This window comes from Callorhinus ursinus, unplaced genomic scaffold (genome assembly GCF_003265705.2).
Source record: "Callorhinus ursinus isolate GAN/ISIS: 27379988/994484 unplaced genomic scaffold, GSC_fseal_2.0 scaffold12, whole genome shotgun sequence".
NCBI lineage: Eukaryota > Metazoa > Chordata > Mammalia > Carnivora > Otariidae > Callorhinus > Callorhinus ursinus.
Window position 1 is genome coordinate 33,020,561 of NW_027397074.1, and position 27,817 is coordinate 33,048,377.

At 36.0% G+C, this 27,817-nt stretch overlaps 1 protein-coding gene across 1 annotated transcript in view; it reads right to left on the bottom strand.

Moving 5' to 3' along the window:
- CRPPA (CDP-L-ribitol pyrophosphorylase A) overlaps nucleotides 1-27,817 on the bottom strand; it is a 408,855-nt gene that overhangs the window by 47,659 nt on the left and 333,379 nt on the right. The window contains exons 14-16 of the mRNA XM_025873381.2: nucleotides 10,206-10,267; nucleotides 9,314-9,424; nucleotides 8,267-8,315 (exon numbers count right to left, since the gene is read on the bottom strand). The gene's annotated coding sequence lies outside the window, so the exon portion shown is untranslated. The remainder of the gene's footprint in view (nucleotides 1-8,266; nucleotides 8,316-9,313; nucleotides 9,425-10,205; nucleotides 10,268-27,817) is intronic.

Genomic DNA, 27,817 nt, shown 5'->3' on the forward strand with positions numbered 1-27,817 from the left:
ATTTCCAGAAGAATAAAATGTCTGTTTTGACCTTTGCAGTGTGAGTAACATATGTCGAAAAGAAGGACAGAAGGCTTATTTTTATACAGATAGCAGAAAGCTGCTCTCCTTGTTAAGAAAGTATGGCAGGCTGATTCTTTCTTTTTCCTTTGTAATTTGAAAGTCCTCCCAGATAAACCTTTGTGATACACAACTTGGTTTTGACATCCTGGCTTTATGCCTCTTACTGTTTATAAGTCATGTAAGGAAGTCATCTATCTTGACCAATATGGCTCAGACATATTTTCCATGTTAATTACACATGTTTGGACTGACACTACAGTGATACAATTTCATTTGTTTAAAGCAACAGAATGGATGGCTCTTTACCTCAACAAATGTAGGTAAAAATTCTTCCCAGAGTAAATGTAACAAGTCTGGAAATTATAAAGGCACAGGCACTGGTGGCTGAAACCCCAGAGACTAAGAAGCTGATATTCTGCAAGGATCCTTATTTAGATTAAAAGCATATTGGAAAAGTACAACATAATTATCAAAAAATATATAATTATAATAATATATGTGTTAGACACTCCGACAAGATTGGTGTCCTAAAAATAATCACCAGTTTAAAAGGAAGCAGAGGCAATTTTTACTTTGACCCAATGAAAATGTTCAGATTTTGGCTGTGTTTTTAAGCAGGACATCAACATTTTTTTACACTTAACAGAACACCAGCAGTTAACCCCGTAATGGCCAACTGCTAGTTATTATCCTACATTTGGTCCACAGCTGCATGGCTCTGCTCACTTTATTGTCGTTTCGGCCCTCAATCCATTAGCTGCCTGGTGACCGCTTGCATGCAGAGGGGCCTTTGGTTAACTAAATCCCCATCAGGATCACAGCTGTTGTAAAATATGCGGTGACAAAAATATCCATGTGCAATGCATTGTAGATAAATCTGTAAGCCAATTTAAGCAAAACTTGAAAAACAAGTGAGAGGCCTAGCTGAATTCTCTGGCTTCTGGACATTAAAAACTACATTTCCTTTATTTTAAGGAATATCCTTTGTAAATTTCAGCATTCCCTCTTCCTACATTGGATGAGTAGGTCTAAATTTCAAAGTGATAGGCCCAGCCCAGGAAAGCATTTCTTTGCACCTTCCTTTACTCAGCAGTAAGAGAAAGAATGTCATGTCCATTTCTGATTTTGGCACAGTATTAATGTTAGCATTGGGTATTTATTCACAATGTGCCTTGACTTAAACACCATACTGTTGTCTATGTTTCTCCCAGCCAAGAGGCTCAGCTCAGTGGTTATATATGTGCAAATATATCATACCACAACTGTTTGCAACAGCTAAAGCTGCTAGGTCGACTTCATCTCAGAGTGCTTTGAAAATGACCTACAAATAATTTTGGTTGGTATTATAATGGTCAACGTTATGTCCAGTTAGGACATTGAGAGATTATGCTGATTACGCTCCTTCTTGCTAGGAAATATTTATAAGCAGGAAGAAGATAAGGAAATAAAGGACTATACTAAAAAGAAATGGTGAAGAGATCCTTTCCTCTATTGCAACATTGAAGGCCACTCCTTTGTCACTTTGTCAAGATCCAAAATCAAGGGGCAGATGTGATCTGAAACTTCCTCAGATCGAACCAAACTCGACTCCACGAAAGGGCAGCTGTTTCTATTTCTAACTAATCAAAAACTTTGTTTGTCCCTGCCTGTGTTGATTGAATTCCTACTCCAGATTCTGTTCATTTTATTATATTGTTGAGATGTTCCTTAACAGTCAGTGACCGAAATTTTTCTCCTTCATTAACTCATTCAAATGTGTCTTAAGCACCTACTGGGCACCAAGCACCAGGGATAAAATATTAATGAGTCACAGTCCCTGCATGCAAGGAAGCTGGGGTTCAGAAGCATAAAATTTCCCAAATGTAAGGGAGGAAAGATGCTTTTTTTCTCTTTTTTTCTTCCATTCACCCTCTAGTCCTGTGGTGCCATAAATTACACAAGTGAGAGAAAAACCTCTCATTAGCTCTTTCTAGCTGTTTTACCAACTTGGTGAGATAGGAGAGAACTCCTGAGGTATATATATTACCAATACGATAATGGCTTACTGACTTAATATTCATTGAGAAAAAAATTAAATAAAAATTATCAGGTAGATATCTAGAGTATAACCAATGTATTACATGCATGATATTTAAAAAAAAAACACGGTATAAGTTCTACATTTTATCTTTTAGGAATTCACAATTAAGCCAGAAAAACAAGATTATGACAAATAAAAAACAGAATGCAATGAATTGCAGTATGTATGTGTACATACATTTACATAATTGATGTGAAAAAGAATTATGAATTTTAGGTATAAGAGAACTCTCAGTTTAGAATTGTCGAGGAAGACTGAGTTAGTTGAGATCCTCATCATCTCACATGACATGGCTCTACTTTAAGATGTTTTCAGAAGGGTCCCCTCCACCCACAAAATAAAGCATTGGAAAGGCTATGTGAAATCCAGAGGTGGAGTGTAAATTCACTCTGTTATCTGGAACCAGTAAACTTATAGCACATTTAATCAAGAGCAGTGAATTCCAAAGCCTATTGTCTATTTTCCCTTTGGCCTCCTATTTTTTCTCTCCATATTTTAGCTCTCTCTTCTTTTTTCTCCTCTCTATTGGATAATGCTGTGCTGCTATTTGAAGGCAGGGCATTGTCTATAAAATAGGGTTTTTTAAATGAAGTTAACAAAATTCAAATCAAAATTTGAAAAAAATTCTGGATTTAAATATGAACTTTTATCTGACCAATGACACCTACAAAATAGATCTCTTTTCACTGAAAAAAATATATATATCTGAAGCTAAGAATTAAAGATTCCCTGTTCTTTATTGTTATAAAAAAGAATAGTAAAAATTTCTTGAAATTGTGGTATAAAGCTTTTTTGTTTCAATTAGAGCTGCCCAGTTCTTATATATAATAGATGAGAAATAAAGATGTGGCATTCAGTTCAATTCAAAAATCACTTATTGAGGATATCTACTCCTTTAAGATGACATATTATGAAAATAAAGAAAATAAGATAGTCTCATATGTCAAGCTACTTTTAATCACTGACAAAGCAGGAAATGAGCCAAGATCTTCATCATGATATAGATTGTGAGGAAAAGCATCATAAAAAAATATACAGTTTGAGCACCTGACCCATACCAGATAAGCTCTCAGAAGGAAGGTATGCTAATTCTTAAAAGAAAACCAAAGTTAAGGAAATCAAAGAAAAGGAATGAAATACACTTCACTTCTAAGAAAACACCTTCTGAAAAGAACAGAGATAAAAAGTATGTTGAATTTTACGGAACAAACAACTCAGTACAAAATTCAAGGAATGGAGAGATGGAAGAAGAAATGGGCAGAGGAGTCTGGGATTGATAAAGGAGAGCTTTGTATACCAGATTATAGAGTTTGGAAGTTAAGAGATAATAAAGATAAATTTAAAAATTTTATGGAAAAGGATCTCATGATGAGATAATAAAGACATATACTAAGCACTATTTGTCATGAACAGGAAAAATAAACACACTGAATATACTCAGAAATAAAATCACTAGGATTTCACATGGGAAAGACAGAAAATAAGCGTGTCAAATATGTTTCCCAAGTTCTTATCGTGAGTGATTTGTTGGTCGATAGATTTTAATACTTGAAATAAGAAACACAGAAAAAGTAATTAGATCAAGAGCATAGGTGGAAGCTTAAGGCGTGAGTTGGAGGTAGGGAATTTTATATGCAAATTACAGAAGAGATAAGAAAAAGTAAAGTGGAAATGAGTTTTATTCATCAATTTTCTCTGAAACTAGATAGAGTTTTAGAACCTGTCAGGCAAAATCTAAAAGATTTTTTTTTAACAAATATTGCACTTAATAAGAATGGATCTGAAAGTCAGCCCTCCTGAGAGAAATAATCCATATTCATAGAAAAATGATAAGAAGAAAAATATCATGTGAGAGTTCTAACTATACATTTTTGTCATTTTAGAAAATGTTATATCTACACCATAACCTGAAATACATTTTCTATGTAACATATAAGCTTTGCATTTCACTTACAAGTGAAAATACTGTTCTAAAATCTTACAAAGTAAATATTGGAAAATAGACATATTCTCCCATCTTAAATAAAAAGCAATTTTATAGCCCTATAATTCACAATATTGAGAGTGAGAGAGAGAGATAATAGGAGAAAATACCCATACACATTTAATACAAATACATATAAAAATAATTTGAGCTCGCTATCAGAACGGCAAAGTCAAAGAAGTGCTAAGAAAACAAGAAACAAGCATTTTAAATAGTGCTGGTGGAGATAAAAGATAATTTGTTGGAATTTGAAAATATAGATTAAAACTTTTAAATTGTGTACCTTCTTTTTTTCTTAAGATTTATTTATTTGAGAGAGGGAGAGAGAGAAAGGGAGAAAGAGTATGTGCGAACAGGGGGGAGGGGCAGAAAGAGAGGGAGAGAGAATCTCAAGCAGACTCCGCACTGAGCACAGAGTCCAACACGTGGCTTGATTTCTTAACCCTGAGAGCATGACCTGAGCTGAAACCAAGAATTGGATGCTTAGCTGACTGAGCCACCCAGGTGCCCATGCACATTCGTTTTATCAAGCATGTTAGTAATAAATGATGGTGCATTCAAGAACTGGACTGCAAATATGTACATCTCTACTCTACTGCAAATGAAGTAGTTTTTAACATTTTGTTTTTTTTAATTTTAAAGAAAACATATTCCAAATCTACAAATATTCAAAAACTACTTAAAACTAATTTTTTACTATTTCTCAAAAGGACTTTTTAAAACTATTCATTATTAAAGTATAGTTGACATACAATGTATATTAGTTGCAGGTGTACGATGTAGTACATAGTAAATTTTACTATTTCTCAAAAGGACTTCTGAATGGGTAATTCTAGTCATACTACACTGCAGAAGTTCTAAAAATCCTCTACTCCCATTTATCTTCCCTAAAATCTTCTTCATCACAACTTGACCACTGCTCCCCGTAACTCCGATTCCCTATTAAAACTCTCCAACTGAGTGCTGGCCATTTCTTCTCTATCACCTCTTTTCTCCATCTTTTTGGCTCAATATTCTTTCCTTTTCTTGTATGTGTCCTCCTCACCTGAGTTAATGTAGCCTCCTAGACATACACAGTGCTCTACTTCATTGATTTCCTGGATCAACACAGCAAATACCAGTACCTGCAACTGCCCAAGCAATAAAGTATCCTTCCTCTTTAGAAGGTAGAAAACAAGCTTTAGAAGAAGAGAGACAGCTGAGAACATTTATATGTTAATTTCTGAAACTGCCAGAGTAAATTTATCATATCTGTCCTATTTATCATAAATAGTATTCGAAAATCTGATTATCCAGTAAGAATAGATTAAATTAATTACGCTAAATTCATGCAATAAAATTTGATGCCATAGTCTCAAAAAAATGTGTGTGTGTACAAATGAAGTATATTTAATGACACAGAAATAGCTATGTATTCAATTTTAAATTTGAGAAACAGTATATAGTTAATCCCTAGACTATTTTTTTACTGGAATTATTGATATATCAAAATATTTTTAGTAATTATGTTTACATAGTAGGATAAGAAATCATGTTTTACTTTTTCTCTTATTCTTCTATATTTTCTAGATAATATCAAATCAACATTTGTGAAAAGATTAAAATTATTTGTGAAGGTGAAAATCTTTACCGCTTTAATGTAAAGTAACATGTTAAATTCAGAGTAAGGAAATCATGTCTATTTTCATTCAAATAGAATTTTTTTTAGTCTCCATTTGACATTTATGCAAAATCACATATGCTAGTTCTAAAAAAAAAGATGGATGTAAATTATTTTTCACACTAAGTGCTAATGATAAAACCATTTCAAACTGCATTAGTTTGCTAGGGTTGTTATAACAAAATACCGCAGACTGGGAGGCTTAGACAACACAAGTTGATTTTCTCACAGTTCTGAAGGCTGGAAGCTCATGATCAAGGTGCTGGCAGAGCCGACCTCTCCTGAGGCCTCTCTGCTTGGCCTTCTCACTATGTTCTCACGTGGGCCTTTCCTCTGTGCACGGACAGCCCTGGTATCCCTTCCTCTTCTCCTAAGCACGCCAGTCCTTTCAGATTAGGACCTCATGCTTGTGACTTCATTTAACCTCAATTTCCTCTTTAAAGACCCTATCTGCCTACATGGTCACATTGGGGTTAGGGCTTCAACGTATGAATTTTGAAGGGAGCACAACTGAGTCCATAACAACAATTAAATATACTTTATAAGTTAAAATAAAACTTAAATTCCATAAGGATGATATCAAAATAGTGATAGACATAGTTCATATAGTAGCATTATATTTTGTTATTTTCTAATTCTGAAAATTTATCTACAACTTTATTAACTAAGAAACATAATTGAAGATTCCTTGTTTCATTAATGCTGAAAATGGAAGAGGCTGAGTATATTTCCTTCATTTTTAATCTAGCTGGGCCTTTACAAGGTGTCACATATACAAGTGTGTGAACAGATGCACTCATCTCAAATACAGAACTGGAAAGGAAATGGTAGACTTCAGGGAATGCATTAAAAACATTAGGAGGCCTACTCCTTAGTTGTTCTTTGTTTTCTACCTTGGATTATATCAAACAGACCCAAACTTGTATTTATAATTGGCCTATTAAAACAAAAGCAAAGTTTAGACAGAGAACATTAATCAATTCATATTTCAATAAGTGCATAGATTACATAGGCCAATAAATCATGCAACCAGCTGTATCTTTTTTCAAAAAGCATTGGTAAATAATCAGTTGGACTGAAATTAATTGCATCTTTTCCTCCCCCAATCCCTCACACACAGAGCAGTGTCAAAGAGTCTGGAGACAAAGAATAAACTGAGATTTAGTCATAAATGAAATAATTCTGCCTACAAACCAAGCAGTACCTGGTAGGATTATTGGGTTCTTATGTAAAGGGCCAAAGCAAACCAGAGAGCTAAGAAATTAGATCACAAATTTTCCTAAGGGACATAAATATTTTTTCAGTTTGTAAAAATTCATCCATATGTGAGGACTTTCGTTTCCTTTTGTGCCACCTCTGTCAGTAACGATTTCATTTACCCAATTTTGTTTCTCAAACTTTCATCAAAAAATTTAACCAAATTATTTCTGTTTATGACACACTTTGTTTGAAAAGCACATTTCCAAGAAAGTATCTTTCTTCTTTAAAAGTAGAACATGAGACGTAACTGAGAATACTTACATGTTAGGGAATCAAAACTGTACCTTGCAGTGTTACCAGCTATAGTCACCATGTTTTACTTTAGCTCCTTGGACCTTATTCACCTTAGAGTTGACAGTTTATACCCTTTTACCAATCTCTCCCTATCTCCCCCACCCTCCAGCTCCTGGCTATCACTTTTCTACTTTTTGTTTCTGTGAGTTTGACTTTTTTTTTTTTTTAAGATTCCATGTATATGTGATATCTAGCACTATTTGTCTTTCTCTCTATGGATTACTTCTCTTCACATAATGCTTCAAGATCCATCCATGTTATCGCAAATGGCAGGATTTCCTTCTTTCCCATAGCTGAATAATACTCTATTGTATAACCATTTAAAAAATATGTACCTCATCTTTATCTATTCACAGGTGGACACTTATTTCCATATCTTGACTATTGTGAATAGCGTTGTGAAGAGTGTCTCTCTTTGTGCGGATGCCTCTGTGATATCCTATTTTCTTTTCTTGGGACACATGAGGTCTAAGGATCTAATGTAAAACACGGTGACTATAGCTGATACTGCTGTATTGCATAGTGAAATTTTGCTGAGTAGAACTTAAATGTTCTCACCAGAAAACAACCAACCAAACAAAAAGATAAATATGTGAAGTGATGGATGTATTAACAAACCAGAACGGAGGAACCTTTCACAATGTATGTCAAATCATCACAATGTATACTTTAATATCCTAAAATATTACATGTCAGTTGTACCTCAATATAGTTTAAAGAAAAACCAAACAAAAAACTATGTAGCTGATTCTTCTTCCTTCTCTAAGGACTTAATGAGGACTAATCCTATCACATCTTGCGCTCCTGTTCACTTTGGTCAACCCGAAGTCTGAGCCTCCCAAACCATCTATTATCTCTAGATCCACTGATAAGCTACAGAGCTTGCTAGTTAGAAACACAGATCTAAAACCAGGCTTCCACTTACTGTGACCTTGGGCAAATAACTTGAATTTCCAGTGCTTCACGTTCCTTATCTGTAAAATGAGGAAATAATACTCACCTCATCTATTAGAAGCATTAAATGATAATAGTGTTTAAGGATTTAGGCACAGAGCAGTTTCAAACAAAGAAATTTAATATATCTCCTAATCTGACCAAATTCTGCCTTCCCTCCCAAATCTTTTTCCTAGCCACGTGAAACCCCAAAAACTGTGGTGGCAGCTTCACAGGCATGCGACCTGTACAGTCACACAGGACCCCACACTTACAAGGGCTCACATTTGATGTAATGTTCATTTGTCACCATCGTGACATTCTAACTGATTTTTGGACATGATTTGCTACATGTCCATTTTGTACTGGGTCCTGCAAATTATGAAGTTAGTATGTCATCCTGAGATTCCCTTAACCCTTCGAACTCTTCTGTGAATATTATCTTTAACTTCCTAAGTCCTGATGACATCACTTTCCTTGCAACAGTCTAAAGCAAAGTGCTTTTTCTATCATACCCCATATACCATAGGACCAGAAGGGAAAGGAGTTTGGTGTGCATGACTCCCTCCTGTTTGAAGCTTACACCATCAGACAAAATCACCCCCTACACCTTCTTATTCTCATGTATTGACTCAATCACTCCTTCAAATTTGCTTTGGACTCATTCTCTTCCTCTTCTCCATTCCTATTCATGCCATCATTATTGGTGACTTCAGAATTCATGTGGATGAACCATTTCACCTGCCTGACAGTTCCTTCCCTTCCTCACCTCTAATCACCTGTGCTTCCACCCCCTTCCCAGCCAGTGATGTTGACACTGCACCAGCAGTAACTCACTGCATGTGAAATCTTAAAATCAATCACTCTTTTCTCTGGTTGCCACCTGCTGTTGTTTCAGCTTGCATTCTTCAACTTCAGTGAAATATCTAAAACATTGACTCTGCTTTTCACCCTCTATTTCTGTGTCCTGTTCCCTCTTTCACCTGGCCTTGAGTCCATATTTTCTAGTTGAAATTATTCCCTTTTAATTATTGCTTGCCTTTTGTTTTCTCTAGCATCCTCCCCTGGAAAAGCGCATACACTAGTTGAGTCCATTTTAAAACTTTTCATGCCAGCTTCTGAGAGGCTGAATGTAATTGTAGATCACCAACTAGGAAGAAAAAAGAACACTTTAAATGTTTGCTAAAATTTTCATATGGATACTCAATGCTGGCAAACCCCCAGCACTCTTGTAGGAGATTCACTTCCTAACACTGAATCATAACCCTTTATACTCTCTCCAGCCTCTTTTAAGTACTGCCCATTCCTCTATTCCCCTTCATTGCAAAGCTATTGGGATGATTTTTTTTAGCATCTGCTAATCCTGTTTTCTGCCATTCTGTCATGCTGGTTTCTTTAACTCAAAATACTGTAGTTTTTCCCCCCATCACTCTTAAAAATCTTTTTTTGTTAAGGTCATTTGTGGCCACCATCTTGCCAAATCTACTCTTCTGTCCTCTTCTTACTTGGCATTTATCAGCATTCTTTGCTTGACATCCTCTCTTCCCTTTTGACACTTTTCTGTTTTCCACCTATCTGCCTCACTAGTTCTAACCTTCTAAGATTCTCTTCCCTCCTGGGATTTGCCTGATTCAGTCCTTGAGTGTGATCTTCTAGGGTGCTCTTATCCAATCACATGGATAATCTATACAGGGTTAAACACTGCCCCAGTCTGCCAACGACTAAGAGGGTACCCATGACTTGGGGTTTTCAATACTGCAGTGGACACAGTCCTGGACAAACCGGGACCATGTTCACCCTATATCTACATGCTATAAAGCCCCAAACCATGTCATGTAATTCCAGATGTCTCTGATGAACTGTAAGTTCACTTGGTTTGTAATATACACTTCAAATTTAAAACTACTTGAAACAGAACTCATGACTTTTACCTTCAAATTCTTCTTCTCTTATTATCCCTTATCTCCACAGATGTTATCATAACGTACGGTTCCTAAGGCAAAAGAAAAGAAATCAGAAGTCATGTATGGTTCCTCATGACTTTTTCTCTTCCATTCCCCTGTACGACTGCCACCACCCAGTCCGGGAAGCATCATCTCCTACCTGCACCACCACAAGTCTCTTAACTACTCTCCTCTTTTTAACCCTTGATCCTTTCCAATCCACTCCGCACACTGAAAGCTGGGATAAATCCAGTTTTAAACTCGGGATTTTATTTTTTGTAAAACATATATAAAGTCTCATTTATTAAGATTTATTTATTTTAGAGAGAGCGCGAGCGCATGCACAGGTGAGCAGGGGGAGGGGCAGAGGGAGCGAGAGAATCCTCAGACTTCCTGCTGAGCACACAGTGGAATGCAGGGCTTGATCCCAGGACTCAGAGATCATGACCTGAGCCAAAAATCAAGAGTTGGCCGCTTAACTGAGTCCCTCAGACTCCTCTAAAGGCTCATTTCATTTTAAAAATTTCAGTGGTCTCCCAATACTCTAAGAATAGCAACAAAACATCTCCCCAGGGTTTACAACAGTGCTTCTCTAACTACCTGTGGAGAGGATGAGTTTGTTTTTGTTTTTGCTTTTTTCTAATCCATCATGGACTGACATGTGGTCCTGCTGCACATGACCAGTAGCAATTTGCAACATGATAGGCACCTAGCAAGTCTGAAAATACCTGATAATCACATGTTGGAGCCTCAGCAATGTGAAGTTGCTACAAAGGTTTTAAGTACTTACTTACTTGCTGACAAGAAGTGGTCTACAAACCAAACTTTTATTAGCAGTGGTCTACAAGGCCCTGCCTCTCTAACCTTAACTCACACAACCCACCCACATGCTCCCAACACAGCAGGTGCCCTGGCTTTCTGCCCTTCAAACAAGCTATCAGGCCTGTGGACTCAGCTGAAAACATTCTTTGTCCAGCCCTCCACAATACAGCTTATTGTTATCCTTCAGGTCTCAGCTTACTCTCCTCAGCAAGGCTATCCCAAACCACCCTGTCTTACTTGATATTTTCCAATTATTCTCTGAATCAAATAGAGTTTATTTCCTTTATAATACATTACAGGATGTTAACATATAATTTTAATTAAAAATATGTTTTGAATTTCAAAATTAGGATTACTATAATGAGTACCATCACTCTTTGCTCTCTGATTCTATCCTTTCTGAGGAAACCAGTATCAATAGGTGTGTCCTGTCGTCTTGCTGGCACACACACACACACACACACACACACACACACACATTTATTTACTTACTTTTTAATGGAATCATTCTTTATATATTACTTTGTAATATCATGAAATATTGTTTCACCTATTTTAGACATGTCTCAAGTTTAGAAACCTAAACTCCTTTATAATTTCTCTTGAAATAGGTATACATATAACTCATGTAAGCAGTTTTCCATAATAAGAGTTTTGGCTATTTTTTTTAATTATTATTTTTATTGTGTTCAGTTAGCCAACATATAGTACATCATTTGCTTTTGATGTAGTGTTCAACGATTCATTAGTTGTGTATAACACCCAGTACTCCTCATCATGTTTTTAACTTGCAACTCTTGATTTGTTTTTGTCTCCCCAAGTCTCTGTTCCTCTTCTCCTTCTGCATCAATTTACCCTCTTTCACGTCCATAACCCATTGTGAGTCTTGTTAAAAAAACTCAATGTCGGGCGCCTGGGTGGCTCAGTCGGTTAAGCGACTGCCTTCAGCTCAGGTCATGACCCTGGAGTCCCAGAATCGAGTCCCGCATTGGGCTCCCTGCTCAGCGAAGAGCCTGCTTCTCCCTCTAACCCTCCCCCCTCTCATGTACTCTCTCTCTCTCATTCTCACTCTCTCAAAATAAATAAATAAATCTTTAAAAAAAAAACTCAATGTCTTCAGTTTCTCAGTGTGTTTTGTATGTTGTTCTCTTTGGTTCTCTGCATCTTACTCTTCTTTCTCACTCAACAACTCATTGCCAAAATAACTCCAAGAGAAATAACATAGATTTTTCTCATTCCTTGTAAATGCTTTTTTAATAGCTCATAGTGTAAATATATCATGTATTTTTTTAAGTGATGTCCATTCAGTTTCAGTCTTTTGCCTCCACAAAAAAGGAAAATAAGCATCCTTGTATATATATTTTTATATGGAGGTGCTTTTACTTCTAAGGAATGGGGTTGCTTCTAAGACTATGGTTATTTTAAATTTTACATTGTTAAATTGCCTTCTAAAAAGGTGGGAATAATTTATATTCCAGTAGCACAGCCCACCAGCAGGTTTATTATATATTATATTCCACTGCCCAACAGGTTTATTAAAAATTTTAAGTTTTGTCAGTCTGCTCAATGAAGTGCCAATTGTTATTTTTAGTAGAGGAAATTTGAATTTACTCTGCTGTGAATTCCCTCTTCATATCCTTGACGTGTTTTTATTTATCAGGTAGTTTGTCCTTTTCTTTACAATTTGTAGGGACTTTTTCTGTATTATAGAACCATTGAACATTCAACTTCATCTGGGTTGCAATCGTCCCCCCACCATTCGATCATTTGTCTGCTGACTTTATGTTAGTGTGGTGGACATTTGTCATGCTTGTGGTTCCTTCAGGAAATAGTGAACACCTTTTCTCTAGGTGAGAACTTCTCACTTATGAGTCCTGTCCCCTAAATTAGAAACGTGTCTTCATATGCTCCCTTGCAGCTAGAACAAGAGAATAGGCCCCAGCCTCTTCCTATCAGGTTCACGTGCACTTAACTTCAACTTGGAAATAATCAAGTTGAGACAGTAGCTGTAGTATCGATGTCCTAAGGAGGTAGCAATGGTATCTTCTTAAAAGTAGTCTCTCAATGAGGTTTACGTGTTTTCTCTTCCACAGAGAAAACTCTCTGTGCAGCATTGGTGATCTAGCAGTGAGCATAGCTGTCTTCCAAATTGTTTTTCTGCTACATATACCTAAAATAGATGCTATTGCTCCAAACTGTGGAAAGAGCCGAGATGCCCTTCAACAGACGAATGGATAAAGAAGATGTGGTCCATATATACAAAGGAATATTACTCGGCCATCAGAAAGGATGAATACCCAACTTTTACATCAACATGGATGGGACTGGAGGAGATTATGCTAAGTGAAATAAGTCAAGCAGAGAAAGTCAATTATCATATGGTTTCACTTATTTGTGGAACATAAGGAATAGCAGGGAGGACACTAGGAGAAGGAAGGGAAAAATGAAGGGGGGGAAATTGGAGGGGGAGACGAACCATGAGAGACGATGGACTTTGAGAAACAAACTGAGGGTTTTGGGGGGGGGATGGGTTAGCCCGGTGATGAGTATTAAGGAGGGCACGTACTGCATGGAGCACTGCGTGTTACATGAAAACAATGAAGCATGGATCAAAACTACATCAAAAACTAATGATGTATTGTATGGTGACAAACATAATAAAATAAAATTTTTAAAAAATTAAAAAATAAAATAGATGCTATTGCTTTCAATCAAGAACCCCAACTGATACTGGTATCTAGGCATACACAAAAGTTAAAATTTTTTTATGTCAAATACATCTCTTTTTATTTGATTTTTTTCTGGCTTTCTGGTCATGTTATTAAGTTTCCCCTCAACTCCTTTATTGCCTATGTAGCCTTGATGATTTTCTTCTAAGTGTTTCATATTTAAATTTTAAATGCATTGGTAACATTTAAGTGTACATATTCACATATATACCTATATACATATTTTAGTTCATATTTATACATGTATAAATGTTAAATATTATATAGTAAATATATGCACAAGGAGAGAGAAAGAGGAGATCTGTGCTGTCCAATATAACATTTTACAAAGATGGAAAATTTCTATAATCTGCACTGCCCAATAAGAGACACTGGCTGCATTTTAAAACGTGACTAATGTAGCTGAGAAACAAATTTAAATTTAAATTTATATTTAAATAGCACCTATGTCTAGCTGCTATAGTATTGATCAGCCCATACAGTGAGAATGGGCCCAACTTAGTTTCCTTCTGGGTAAAGAGCTAATTGGTAGCCCCATTTATAAAATAAGTAATTATTTTCCCACTGAATGTGCCATATATAAAACTTGCACATACAGACATCTATTTTCTAGATTCTCTATTTTTTTATGGCTCCATATGACTAACACCATATTGATTTGATTATAGTGACTTTATAGTCTGATGAATAATGTGTAAAGCAAGTTTCCCAGCTTCTCATTCTTCTATATGAAACTTTTCTTGGCTGTTTGTAGACATATTTTTCCAAGCAAACTTTCATGTCATTGTATCGAATTCTAAAATCAACCTTGATGAAGTTCTATTTAGAAGCGGTTCAAATTTATAGTATATTTCAAAGAATTGGCATTTTTACTATATTAATTCTTCCCATCTAAGATCACATTTTTCCATAGTCCAATACTGTTTTATGTCCTTCAATAAGGTTCATAGGTATTTTTATATAGATCTGATGTTTTCCTCCTAAAATGATCTGTAAGAATATTATTATAAATATTCAATTTGTATTGTCATTTGTCTATAGAAAATATAGATAAAATCTGTTGATCTTCACATATTTACCTTGTTTCTATCTTAACAAATTATCTTATTCAAATTTTTCCTTGATTTTGATTTTAATTAGAACCTTGAGATTTCGAGGCATACAATATTTTCATTAGGAAAAAAAGTATTTTCCAGGGTTTATACTGACTTCAATTTTTTCAACTCATTCTATTGTAAAACGGTGATAGTAGTAGAAATTTCCATCTCATTTTTTATATTATTTGTAATGAGAGTTTTATAATTTAGAATGATAGTTTTGGTTTGAAGGAAGTTATTTTGTCATATTGTGTTTTTTTTTTAAAGATTTTATTTATTTATTGAACAGAGAGAGACAGCGAGAGCAGGAACACAAGCAGGGGGAGTGGGAGAGGGAGAAGCAGGCTTCCTGCTGAGCAGGGAGCCCGATGTGGGACTCGATCCCAGGACCCTGGGATCATGACCTGAGCCGAAGGCAGACGCTTAACGACTGAGCCACCCAGGCGCCCATATTGTGTAGTTTTTATTCCTACTTAATTTATATACATATTTTATTCCTACTTAATTCCTACTTAATTTATATATATTTTTCAAGATGTATTGATATTAGAATAAGACTGTGATTTTTTATAAATTGGCATAATTACATTGAAGCATTTTTAGATATTAAAAATATCTCATAAAGATTTTTGCATCTGCATTTCTATGTAAGATTAGGCCACACTTGGTTTTTTCGCTAATTTCATGGGGTTTTATATTAAGGATTTTTCCAGTGAATTGTACTAGATTAAATAACATGGGGATTATCTGTTTTGTTTTGTTTTCAAAGATTTGATAGCACTCGTTGTGAAAATCTGTGCTTCCAGTGGCTTTTATTAATGGCAAATTTTTAAACTCCTCAATCACTTTTTATTGGCTTAAGTCTTTTACCTTCCCTTGAGATCATTTTAGAATTTTAAATTTTGTTAGAGGCATCTTTGTTGTCTCTAAGGTTTTCAGATTTGTTGCCACAAAACTGTAGAAATGCTTTATTATTTTACTACTATTTTAATCATACTTCCAGTAATGTTTCATATCTCATTCCCATTCTTCTATATTTTGCTCCTTTCATCTTAATCAGGCTTGCTTCTCAAATCTCACTTGACTTTCAGTATAGTTCAATAGTTACCAAAAGGGTGATCTCTAAGGTCCAAACAGTTTTAACAAGTTTTTCCATGATATTTCTAGTTTGATATTTTAAAACACTGGTTGCTTGTGAATAATAAGCAAGTCTCTTATTACCTTGAGTCTCCAAATAGAGCTCAATCAGAAGATCTATTCACATTCAGTGATCAAAAATCAGTCCCCCAGTTAGGGCCTACTGTGGGTAAAAGAGTAAAGAAGGGACTCAAGATCAATTTAGTAAGGGGTGAGGACAACTGTTAGCACTTACCAAATTTTGGCAAGGCAGTAGAGCAGGCTTCCCGTGGACCTGCAGGACTAACTTCCAGAGCACCACGGTAGAAATGATCCATCAGGCATTGACTACTTCTACCACAATCAGTAATTTCAACCAACATGATGTAACAGGTTCTGCTGTCATTCGTGAGGATGCAACAGTGAACAAATCAGACAATAAATTCCTGCAGTAATGAAGTTTTACTTCTGGGGGTAAGTAGAATAAGAGATAGGAAGCAAGCAAGGTAAATATGTAAAATAGGTATTATGTTAGATGCTGATAATTGTTATGGAGACACAAAGCAAAGAAGGTCTGCGATTTTAAATAGGTTAATGGAGGGAAGGGTGCAAGGCATGTTGACACCCGATGGAAGAAAGTTCCAGGAGGGAGAATACCTGGCATGTTTAAGAAATAAGGAGACCAATGGGGTTAAAACAAAGTGAGTGAAGAGTCATAATAAGGTGTGGCCATGAGGTTATGGGCAGCATAAGAAGGTGGGAATAGGCAGAAACGGCAACTCACATAAGGCTCTATGGGCCACGGTCAGGACTTTGGTTCTTAGTGAGGTAGAAAGCTGTTGAAGGGTTTCTTGGTGGAGTGACATGATCTAACTTACTTTCAAGGGGATTCCTTTGGGTGTTGAGAAGAGGGAAAGAGAGACATGTTAGTAGACTACTGAAATCATCTGAATGAGCGAGAGATGATGATGATTCTCAACACAATGGCACTAGTGGATATGTTAGATGTGAACAAATTCAGCAAAGGTGTAGCTGACAAAATGTGTTGATCAATCAGATACTGGTGTGAAAGAACGAGAGGAGTCAAAGGCAACCCAAGATTTTTTTTTTTTATTTGAACAACTTGATACATGGGGTTTCCATTAACAAAGATGTAGAAGGCTATGCAAGTAAAATTGGGCCAGGGGAGGATCAAAAGTTCAGTTTTGGACCTGTTACGTTTGAAATGATTGCTACCCATTCAAGGTGAATGTCAAATGAATTAATTTCAAATGAAGAATATGAATCTAGAATTCTATGGACAGCCCAAGCACAGATTTTTCTACTGAGATGTAGAAACAAGATGTCATCTAGTTTTCCTAGGAAGACCCTACATCCTCTCATCATTTCCACCACTTTCCCTGAAGTCTTTTATTTTTTCTTTCATATTTCACCTACTTATATGTTTTTTTCTATGCTCTCAGGTATTTCTTCTGCTTTTCATATCATAATGAGACTTACACTCATCCTGACGATTTTTAAAATCATGTCTGTAATTCAAGATAAAAAGTATATACATGTGTATACAGACACTTCATTGTGAATGTCCTGAAATGTTCTTATTATTCCTAATGTGTGAATTTAAATGGTCCCTTCTTCTCCAGAAGCTCTACTCTTTGCCTGCTGGTCCTCTAAGAAACCATATTATTCCTTGTACTGCTAACTGAAGCTCAGTTGCAACCTTGGGATTTACTTCCTATGATGTCAATCTCCTGAATAGTGAAAAACTCAATGGTTTGGGCTCTTGGACAAGGAGAGAGGCAGCTGGAAGATGGTCAAATTCTTGTCAAAGTACCAGCAAAAAGACTGTCTGCTCCCAGACCTCTGCTGAGGACTCAGTCCATAGGAGTTGAAAAAACCAAGAACCCTCACTGGAGTCTATATTGCCCATGTCACAAGAGATGCAGAATCTTCTTGTAGTCTTCTGTTTCCTAATTCTTGCCTTAGACTTATATACTGTGTATTCCATGCCAAGAGCACAAAGCTTCCATTTGCTCTTTCTTGATGTTAAAAAGAATTGTCAGATTGATCCATACCCCCCAGCTTATATGATCAATATTTTATTGCCAACAGAGGGCCCAAGTAGCTATGCGAGGCTATAAAGTGGAAAATGGAGGAAATGTAAGCTAGCACTGATTTAGCACCTAAAATGTGTCAGACATCCTGCTAGGCACTTAACATCTAGTCCATGTAACTATTCCACACAGTATATAATACTGAATTCATTTATATGTGAAGACCCCTGATTCGGGTTGCCCGTAAGAAATTACTCATAGTCACTCAGTGTCAACCCAAAACTTTCCAAACCCAAACCCCATGATTTTGCTATTGCACTCTTTTTTACCTTTGAAATATTGTTACTTTTCTCAAAAGATCAATAGATACAAATATGTCTGAACACTTTTTGAATATTTGATACTTTCTGTATATACTATCTTTGGGGATGATAATGTCTCAAGTCTCAGCCAGTCTCTTTTAGAGACGGAAATGGCAGAGTGGGCACTGAAAGCCAGGATTGGTTGTCTCCAAAGCACATGCTCTTTAAAATAGAAATGATTTTTATATTATCCACACCTCAGTTCCCTTTTTTAATGTATATATAATTAAGAGTTGACATTATTTAGAGAAGCCATTGGACTTAAGTATATTAAAGCCAATTTCTTTGTGTCCACCTAGCCATAAGGCAATTCCTAGAAAGTTCTGACCACCTGCTGTGGCACAACCCAGTTATTGCTCAATCTGAAAACCTGGTGCCTTGAGTTTGGCCTTGCAAGATGCTAACTAAGGTTAGAGGCAGAGTTGGTGATGTATGTTTGGTGTGATCTCTATATCTAGACATACCAGAACTACTCTAGTTCTTCCAAATTATATACTGAGATGCTCAGGAGTAATCATCATTCTTAATAGGTTGGATCTTGTCCAGGCCCAGATTCTTGGACTTCTCTGAATCTCTTATGATGGTCCCAGAATCAATCTCTCTTAACCACTAAGGACCACCCAGAAGTAGCCCTTAAACTGGAGGTAGCTGTACCAAATTTCCCAGAGCTTCTTCAAGCTAAAGTGGGTCACCCAGGACCACACAGAAGCAGGACAGGACATCTAGTGCAGTTCTGGTTTGGACTTAACTTGCAAAGAATGTGTGGTGTCTCTTCCAGCACTGAGGAAGCAAGCCAGAAAGTCTAGAGCCTACTCACTCATAGAAGTACCTTGGATGCAGTGTATCATCTCACCACTTGGTTTCAATGATGTATATGAGCATCAGCTGTCCTCGTCTGAAGATTACAGCCTGTAAATCCTAAACTGTGCATTACCCCAAGAATATTGTAAAAGCCATCTCTCCAATCTAGCTTACCCAATAAGGAAATCTTTAAATTTGTTTCTGCTCAATTGTCTTTGTCTAATTCCTGGTGAGTCCAGAATATTTTAATCAATATTTTATATAAAATTATTAACTGGTTAATGATGTAGTATATGGCAATTTTTAGATGAAATGTATCATATACATGAAGGATAATAACATTGTTTGTCATTCAGCATATTCCTGCCTGTGAGTTTTGGTAACAACACAATCAGAAATACCTATTAAACAAAGAGTCTATCAAGACTAATCCTGTGAACTGATATTAGTAGGTTGAGATTTGGTACCTTTTTTTTTAAGCCTGATTGTGCAGTCCAGTGCTGTAACTTACATTCAGTTCTATGTCTTTATTTCACATAAGCAAAAATGGAATGTGATGAATGAGCATATTGAACTAGCCACTAGCTGAGAATTTTTGACCTTTTGAGTATATATTACCACTGCCATATTCCAAACCTTTCTATTAAATCCCTGAGCAACCCCAAATTGATATTGTTATTTAAAAGAAATTTTTCTTGTGTAAAGGGATACTAGTATAGTAACACTGCAAGTCACCATATAATCTGACCTAAGCATAGACATGCCTCTGAAAAACCCAGGATGTTGCTTTTCCTTTAACCATCCATCAACTCAATGACTGAGAATATAAGAACATTCTGTTTATGATGTTCCAATTTCTCCCTAAACCAAGAACAAGAGGTTTCATCAGTTTGTGAAATATTTTAAATTTCCTCTAAAATAGATAAATTGATGTGCAAGTGATAGTTCTAGTGAGAAAAGAGAAAGTTGTGCTGGATTGATTTGTCTATTTCTTCAACAAAAGGAGGGGGCTAACCCAAGAGCCATTTGTCAACCACCATGTGGAATCACTTATGCCAGACTAAGCCATCAATTAAATTGGAAAGCATCGCCCTATACTTTCTAGATTGTAGAAAAATGCTTATACAACTGAGAAAGAGGGAGCAGCAAGACTGTACCTGGTTAATCCAATCCCCTGAGTTCTTCCAATTCTATTACCGTAGATTGTCTTTCATCACCTTCTGGATTTTTACCTACAACTGCACTGTAATGCCAGCATCCAGTTACATATCCACACCACTGGTTAGCAGACAGACTAAGAAATCTCTCCAATTTAGTCATTTATGTGTCAGCAAGCAGGGAGCCCCACTTCCCTCATTGCCAGAAAACTTACTTCTGCAGGGTTGGAGTGATGGCCAGACATTTACAAGCCATTTTCTTTGGCTGACAATTTTGTTTTTAAATCCTTAATGGAGCATCTGCAACTACTGTTTTATTGAACTAATTTCAAATGCAGTCATGTTTCCAGTAATCTGTGACAGTTTTAAAAGTTTGAAGAGACCAGGAGATGGAGACAACAGCAGAGCAGATGTGTTTCACTGAGATGTGTTAACATCTTACTACACTATGCTACAGACGTATTTCAGGGGGTAAACAGTAGGTCAGGCAACAACAACTTCCCTTTAAATGTACCTAATTCCAGGTGAAATGATAAAATGAGAACACACAAGTCACCAAACTCCTTGTCCAATATGCAACTATCACAAATGTATATAAAATACAAGGTGAATGATTACAAAAGAAGTCCTGAAAGTACCACAACAGATGATTAATTTTGAAGAAAATATACTCATTCATTAAAAAAAAATAACCACTGAGCGCCTATGGTATGCAGGGACTGCCTTTGATTCATGGGATTTATCAGTGACTAAAGTGCCTGAATTCGAGGAATTTCTGGGGGAGGCGGAAACAGCAGGCTAAAACAAAGATAATAAATAAGTAAATTACAAATCTTGCTACAAGGTGATAAGTGCCATGAAAAGATGAACAGGTGGAGCAGAATAAGGACGCTCCAAAGTACAGGCACTGTCCGGGGACAGAATCTGGGTAGTTAGGATACTATTCGGCAAAGTAACATTTGAACAAACACTTGAAGGATAGTTGGGGAAATAACAATTATATTTTAATGATAAATTATCAATTAAAAATCAAAGTCTAAAGAATTAATCTGATAAATTGCACAAAAATCTGATGAATAGAGTTGAAGACTAGTAATAAAGTGTCAGAGAGCAAGAATGATGGAAAAAATACACTCAAGTACTTCTCCTTTTGCTCTTCCCAACAGTTTTTTTTCCACAGCTCCCTTTTCCCTCATTTCCCTCATTTCCTGTTTTGCTTTTTTCTTTCCCCAAAAAATTCACACGCTTCCTCTATTTACATGTATTTTTTAAAACTATATGAATAACTATACTTGTTTCCAATAATACAACCCAGTTGTCCCCGTTATCCATGGGGGACACATTCCAAGACCCCCAGTGGACACCTGAAACCATGGACAGGACCAAACCCCACATACACTGTCTTTTTCTATACATACATACCTATGATAAAGTTTAATTTATAAATTAGGCCCAGTACGAGATTAACAATAAAACAGAACAATTATAACAATATACTGTAATAAAAGTTATGCAAATGTGCTCCCTCTCAGAATATCTTGTAGCGTTCTCACGCTTCTTCTTGTGATGATGTAATAATAGGCCTATGTGATAAGTGAGGTGAATGACGTAGGCATTGTGACTTAGCGCTAAGTGACGTTTGTCAAGCTATGTATGCTCAGGAGGAGGATCATGCGCTTCTGGACTGCAGTTGACCTTGAGTAACTGAAAGTGCAGAAAATAAAACTGTGGATAAGGGGAGACTACTGTATTTTCGTCCTGGGAAACCAACATACCCACTTACTTCATCCTTGCAGGAAACACTTTTCTTTACTAATGCTGTGACAATCAAAATCATAGTAAAGACTATGTCTTATTTAATAATTTTCTCTTTGCTCCTGAAACCTTTGCCCTAAAGTGAAAAGTCATCAACTGAAAACAAAAAATCATTATTTTTTACAAGGAAATTATGAAGTATATTATCTCAATCCAAAATAATCAATTTTCATAGATTGGAATATATATACACACACATATATATATGTATATGTGTGTATATATATATACTTGTGAACAAAGAAAACAAGTTTACATAGATAATAAGTAATAATGTAAACATTAAATAAAGTTTGAATATAAATTGTAATGAAGTTCATTTTACTCACCAAGGAAGGAAGAAATTGGATAAGATTGGATAAGAGGTGGCAGTTGGAGCTTATCTTTAGACAGGCCATTTGTTATCAAATTGGGATATGCTGGATATATTAATTTCCTAGGGCTGCCATAACAAATTATCACAAGCTGGGTGGCTTGAAACAAGTTTATTCTTTCATAGTTCTGAAAGCCAAAAGTCCAAAATCAAGTCCAAAACGCTTGGCAAGCTGTCTGAATTCTCTAAGGGAGAATCTATTCCATGCCTCCCTTGTAGCTTCTGGTGATTGTTGGCAATCCTTGGCATTCTTTGGCTCGTAGATGCATCATTCCCATCTCTACTCGTCTTCACACAGTCTTTTGTCTCTGTATACAAATTTCCTTCTTCTTTTGAGGCTATTAGTCATTGGATGAGCATTCATCCTCCATTATGATTCCCCTCATAACCTGATTACACAGGCAAAGAACCTATTTCCAAATGAGCTCATATTCACAGGTACTGGAGTTTAGAACTGAGCCTATCTTTTTGGTGGACACAATCCAACCCACTGGACACAATCCAACCCACAGGTTAAGACTGTGACAAAATGAAGAAACTATCGTGTTAAGTAAATGGTGTGTCTTTTCCTGAAATTATATTGTTGATTCAGTGTATTGTTTTCAGTGTGTTTTGAAATTAAAAAAAAAAAAGTTGTTATTCCTAAAAAAGTGTTGAGAAAAATGAGCTGTTGCAGTGAAAAGTGGTTAAACAGACATAATGTGAACTATCTGTATTTCAGATTCAAGAAGAATCCAACTGTGACTCAGATACATTATATATTTTCATGATAATGTATTAAAAGCAGTATTTCCAATGCATGCTATTAAGTAGGCCCTTAAAAATTCTTTTTATTTATTTATTTATTTATTTATTTTTATTTTATTTTTTTAAAGATTTTATTTATTTATTTGACAGAGAGAGACACAGTGAGAGAAGGAACACAAGCATGGGGAGTGGGAGAGGGAGGAGCAGGCTTCCTGCCGAGCAAGGAGCCTGATGTGGGGCTCGATCCCAGGACCCCAGGATCATGACCTGAGCCGAAGGCAGACGCTTAACGACTGAGCCACCCAGGCGCCCCGGCCCTTAAAAATTCTTAAATGCCCCATTATGAGTATAGTTACCTCTTTTGAAAGATTTATTTATTTGAGAGAGAGAGAGCGAACAAAAGTGAGCACGAGCAGGGGAGGGGCAGGGACAATCAGACTCCATTCTGAGCAGGAAGCCCGATGAGGGACTCAATCCCAGGAACATGAGATCATGACCTGAGCCAAAGGCAGCCACTTAACTGACTGAGCCACCAGGCACCCCATGAGTATATTTATCTTGATGAGCACTGAGTAATATATAGAACTGTTGAATCACTATATTGTAACCTGAAACTAATTTAACATTGTATGTTAATTATACTGGAATTAAAGTTAAAATAAAGAATCCAAAAGTTAAAACAGTACTATACACTAAAAAAAAAAAAAAAAAAAAAAATTCTTAAATACTCCTACAGTCTAAAATTTCCTGATAAAGTGGAAGAAGAGAAAAAAATGTCATAATGTGGATGCCACAGGTTCATTTTCTAATTAATTTGCATACAGTCTGTAATAGCTTGAATTATGTCCCCTCAAAAGATATGTTCATGTCCCAACCCCTAGTATCTCAGAACACAATCTTTTTTGGAAATAGGGTCTTCGCAGACATAGTCAAGTTAAGGTGAAGTCATTAGGGTCCTAATCCAGTGTCCTCATAAAAAGTGTCCCGGTGTCCTCATAAAAAGAGGAAATTTGGATAGAGACAGATACTCCATGAAGCTAAAGACAGAACACCATGGAGATAGAAAGGCTGAGATCAGGCTGATCCATCTACAATCCAAGAAAAAACAAAGATTGCCAGAAAACCACCAGAAGAGAGGCATAGAAGAAACTGTCTCTCACAACTAACCTGTCAGTATCTTGGATTTCTAGCCTCCAGATTTGTGAGACAATAAATTTCTATTGTTTAAGCCACCTAGTATGTGGCATTTTGCCATGGCAGGCCTAGAAAACTAATACACCTTTTGGTGTAAGAAAACTTTATACCTCTTGGTGTGAAGAAGGCTAAAGCTGATATGATGTATTATATGTGATGGATCCTCAAGGTTGCTCTTCAACAATGAAAATCTCAAATGTTAAATGCCAAGGGTCTGTCCTATATGAGAGTTTCCCAGTACAACCCTGTCCATACCGCCTCACCAAGGAGAGTTTAGTCTAATTACTGCTCCAACAATAATAGGAAATGAAACTCAGGTTGCTATAACAAAGATGGTCAGTGGATGAAGTTTTGTCTCTTCTCTTTTGCTTTTCATGATTAATTCAAAAGAAGAGTCTAAGAGGGCCCTTAATTGTAACATATATGTATCAGTAACTCTTCACTACCAGCATAACATCCATGTTTTTACTCCTTCATTTGTATGAGAGGATAGGAGCAGACAATGGACTCAGCTAAAAATACATTTCTCAAACTCATTTGCTTAGAGGATTGTCTAACGTGTAAGCATATCTTATAAGCAGGGCATAAGAAAATTGGAGGAGACTTTCGGAAAAGTTTCTTTAAGCTAACAGGTACTCCTTTACTTTACATTTCCTTCTTCTTTTTTTCTTTCCCAAAACTTAGCTGTAAAGTCTTGAGGTCCAGCAGCCATTTGGTGACCATGAGTGGATGGCTTAGAAATCCATCCAAGATTCCCTGACACTCCTGTGCTACTGAACAGATATCAGTAACTGCCTGTCTCCATACTTTTCATTGACTGACAAAAATAAAATGATATCTATTCAAATTATTCTATTCAGCAGTCTGTCACTGGTATCAAAATACAACTCTTAACTGATATAAAAACTTATCCATGCAGTGGATACACCCTTGGTTTACAAGTCTCTAGGTAGCTTACTCCAACCTTGTCATATTTTACAATGCAGATTAATACACATTTTTGAAAGTGAAATAAATATTTGACTGTGGGGACATTAATGTACATTTTAAGAAACAATTCTAATAAAGCCACAATAAATATTTTATCTTGTGCTTTCTTAATCATGCTACTTCAGAATTAAAAAAAAACAACTTGACTCACTTTAATTTTTGCATTAACCAGAAAAGTAATCATTTTTCAATAGCCACAAAATGGGTAACCTAATTCTTTGATGTGAGTTTGAGCGACTGACTGAGAGCTTGAGAGTTTTAAATTTTGGGGGTTGCTACAATATACGAAGGCTGGCAATGGTTAAGCACTGATTTATTGAGACTTCTCCAAATAGCTTCACTAGCAGAGGAGTAGAGTAAGTGGAAATTAAAAAAGGAAGCACTTGAAGGACCCTTTATTCCTTGGGTATATTAGCTACTCCTGTGGAACACAAAGAATGTCTAGGGCATAATTCTGAGAATATAGGTAGTTTTAATATGGAAAACACTTTAAGATATACCACAAAACCATTTAACTGGGGACCTACCTGAAAAGTTTGTGTTTTTCATAATCTTATAGATAAGAGAATAAATGGGAGACACTCTTTGCTTTTAATAATTCCTATTTCCTTTCTCCATTCAAAGAAAAAAATGAAAGGAAATAAAAGGAAAAAGGAGACTCATCAGAATTCCTTTTTTTCATTAAGTTCAATTAGCCAACATATAGTATACATCTTTAGAATTCCTTCTAAAAATTGAGGCTACAACATAGCCTTAGATTAAGTTTATATCATCTATAACATCATAAAGTTAAAAGTACATGATCAACTTGTCTCTAAAAAAAACAATGTGACATTCTAAGGAATTACCCCATGTTTTCCTAGTTAAAAGACCTTATTAAAAACCTATACTTTTTTTTCAGCAATTTTCCTTAAAAATTGTATTATTTCTCTTAACAAGTCAGCTCAATTCAATTACTTGGATTACTTGGCATTGTCTCTTTGAAGGTATCATTCAAGTGGAAAAGCCAAGTTGCCTATGATGAACAAGTATCTGAGATGCTTCAAATGATTTGATTTTTCTTCTACAACCTAATTTGACAAAACTGTGCCAGGGGAACAAGAAAAATTATTTTCGATTGATTACCATTCTAGAAAAGTCAGCCATCAAAACCTTTTAGGATAGGATGTTCCAGGCCTGTTAGTCTCTGATTGACAATCTCAAGAAGTACCAGACTTCATTTAAGAACCAAGAAACAAAAGTCTACATGTTTCTATCATTTTCATCCTTCTCTTTTCCATTTGAAATTTTCAACTTAGGACTTCTGATTTTGCTACTATCCTAAGTGCTTTTTTCTCCCTTCCAACCACCATTCTCCTTCTTTCCATCACTGTTATCTTTCCAAAACCTGTTTCTAAGTGACACCATTCTTGAGTTCTTTGAAACTTAACCTTGATACATAAGTGTACTATTTCAAATGTGCATGGCACCATAGAGCAAAATGAGATGTCATATTCATTACCTTAATTCTGATGAGGTAGGTCAGGTAGGGAGAATCATAAATACAAATTTGGAAATTGAGCACCAGAACAGGTATTTAGAACTCAGCGAGGATCACATATATACTAAGTGACAGAGCCAAGACTAGAATTCAGTCTTCAGCTTTCTACGCCAGCTCTTCATTCACTGTGCTGTACTTCCTTCTACTCTCACTTTTGAAATGGGTATTTTTGCCCCATCAACAGGAAGGTGATTGAAGTGACTTATGAGAGAGAGAATTCTCTCCCAGTTAGACACGTCTCCAAATTTAATTATTATTGTTGGCGAAAGTTTAAGAAGATACAAAGGTAAAGAAAAATATCTGTTTGAAATAATTTATGTTATATTACTCTTGACAATTAGGTCATTTACCAAAACTACAATATTCAATGCCACTCACTGCAAATCTAACACAATGCCATTCTTAAAAGCTGAGCAACTGACAAATGTCTTCAGAGGTATCTTTTGCCTGAATTATGAGATTACCTTAGGGAATTTTATGAAGCCAGGTACAGGATGTCATAACACCATCTGCTTGGATCAGAGGGCTTTTGCTTCTAGATTTACAGGACATTTGGCTTGTATTCTTTGTTCCTCTGTCTCATTAGTTATTTCTAAGGAGACCTATATCACCACAGTCTTGGAAAATGGTCCACAGGGTTAGTGAAGGATAAAGATTGGTGGCAAAAATCCAGTTCTTCTCTGCTGTTCTTCCAATCCCTACTTAATTTTAGCTCCAACCATAGCTATGATAATCAGCCTAGTTCACCTACAAAAATAAGGTTGAGTAAGCACACCCAGAGCCCAAAGAAATAAAAATAAATT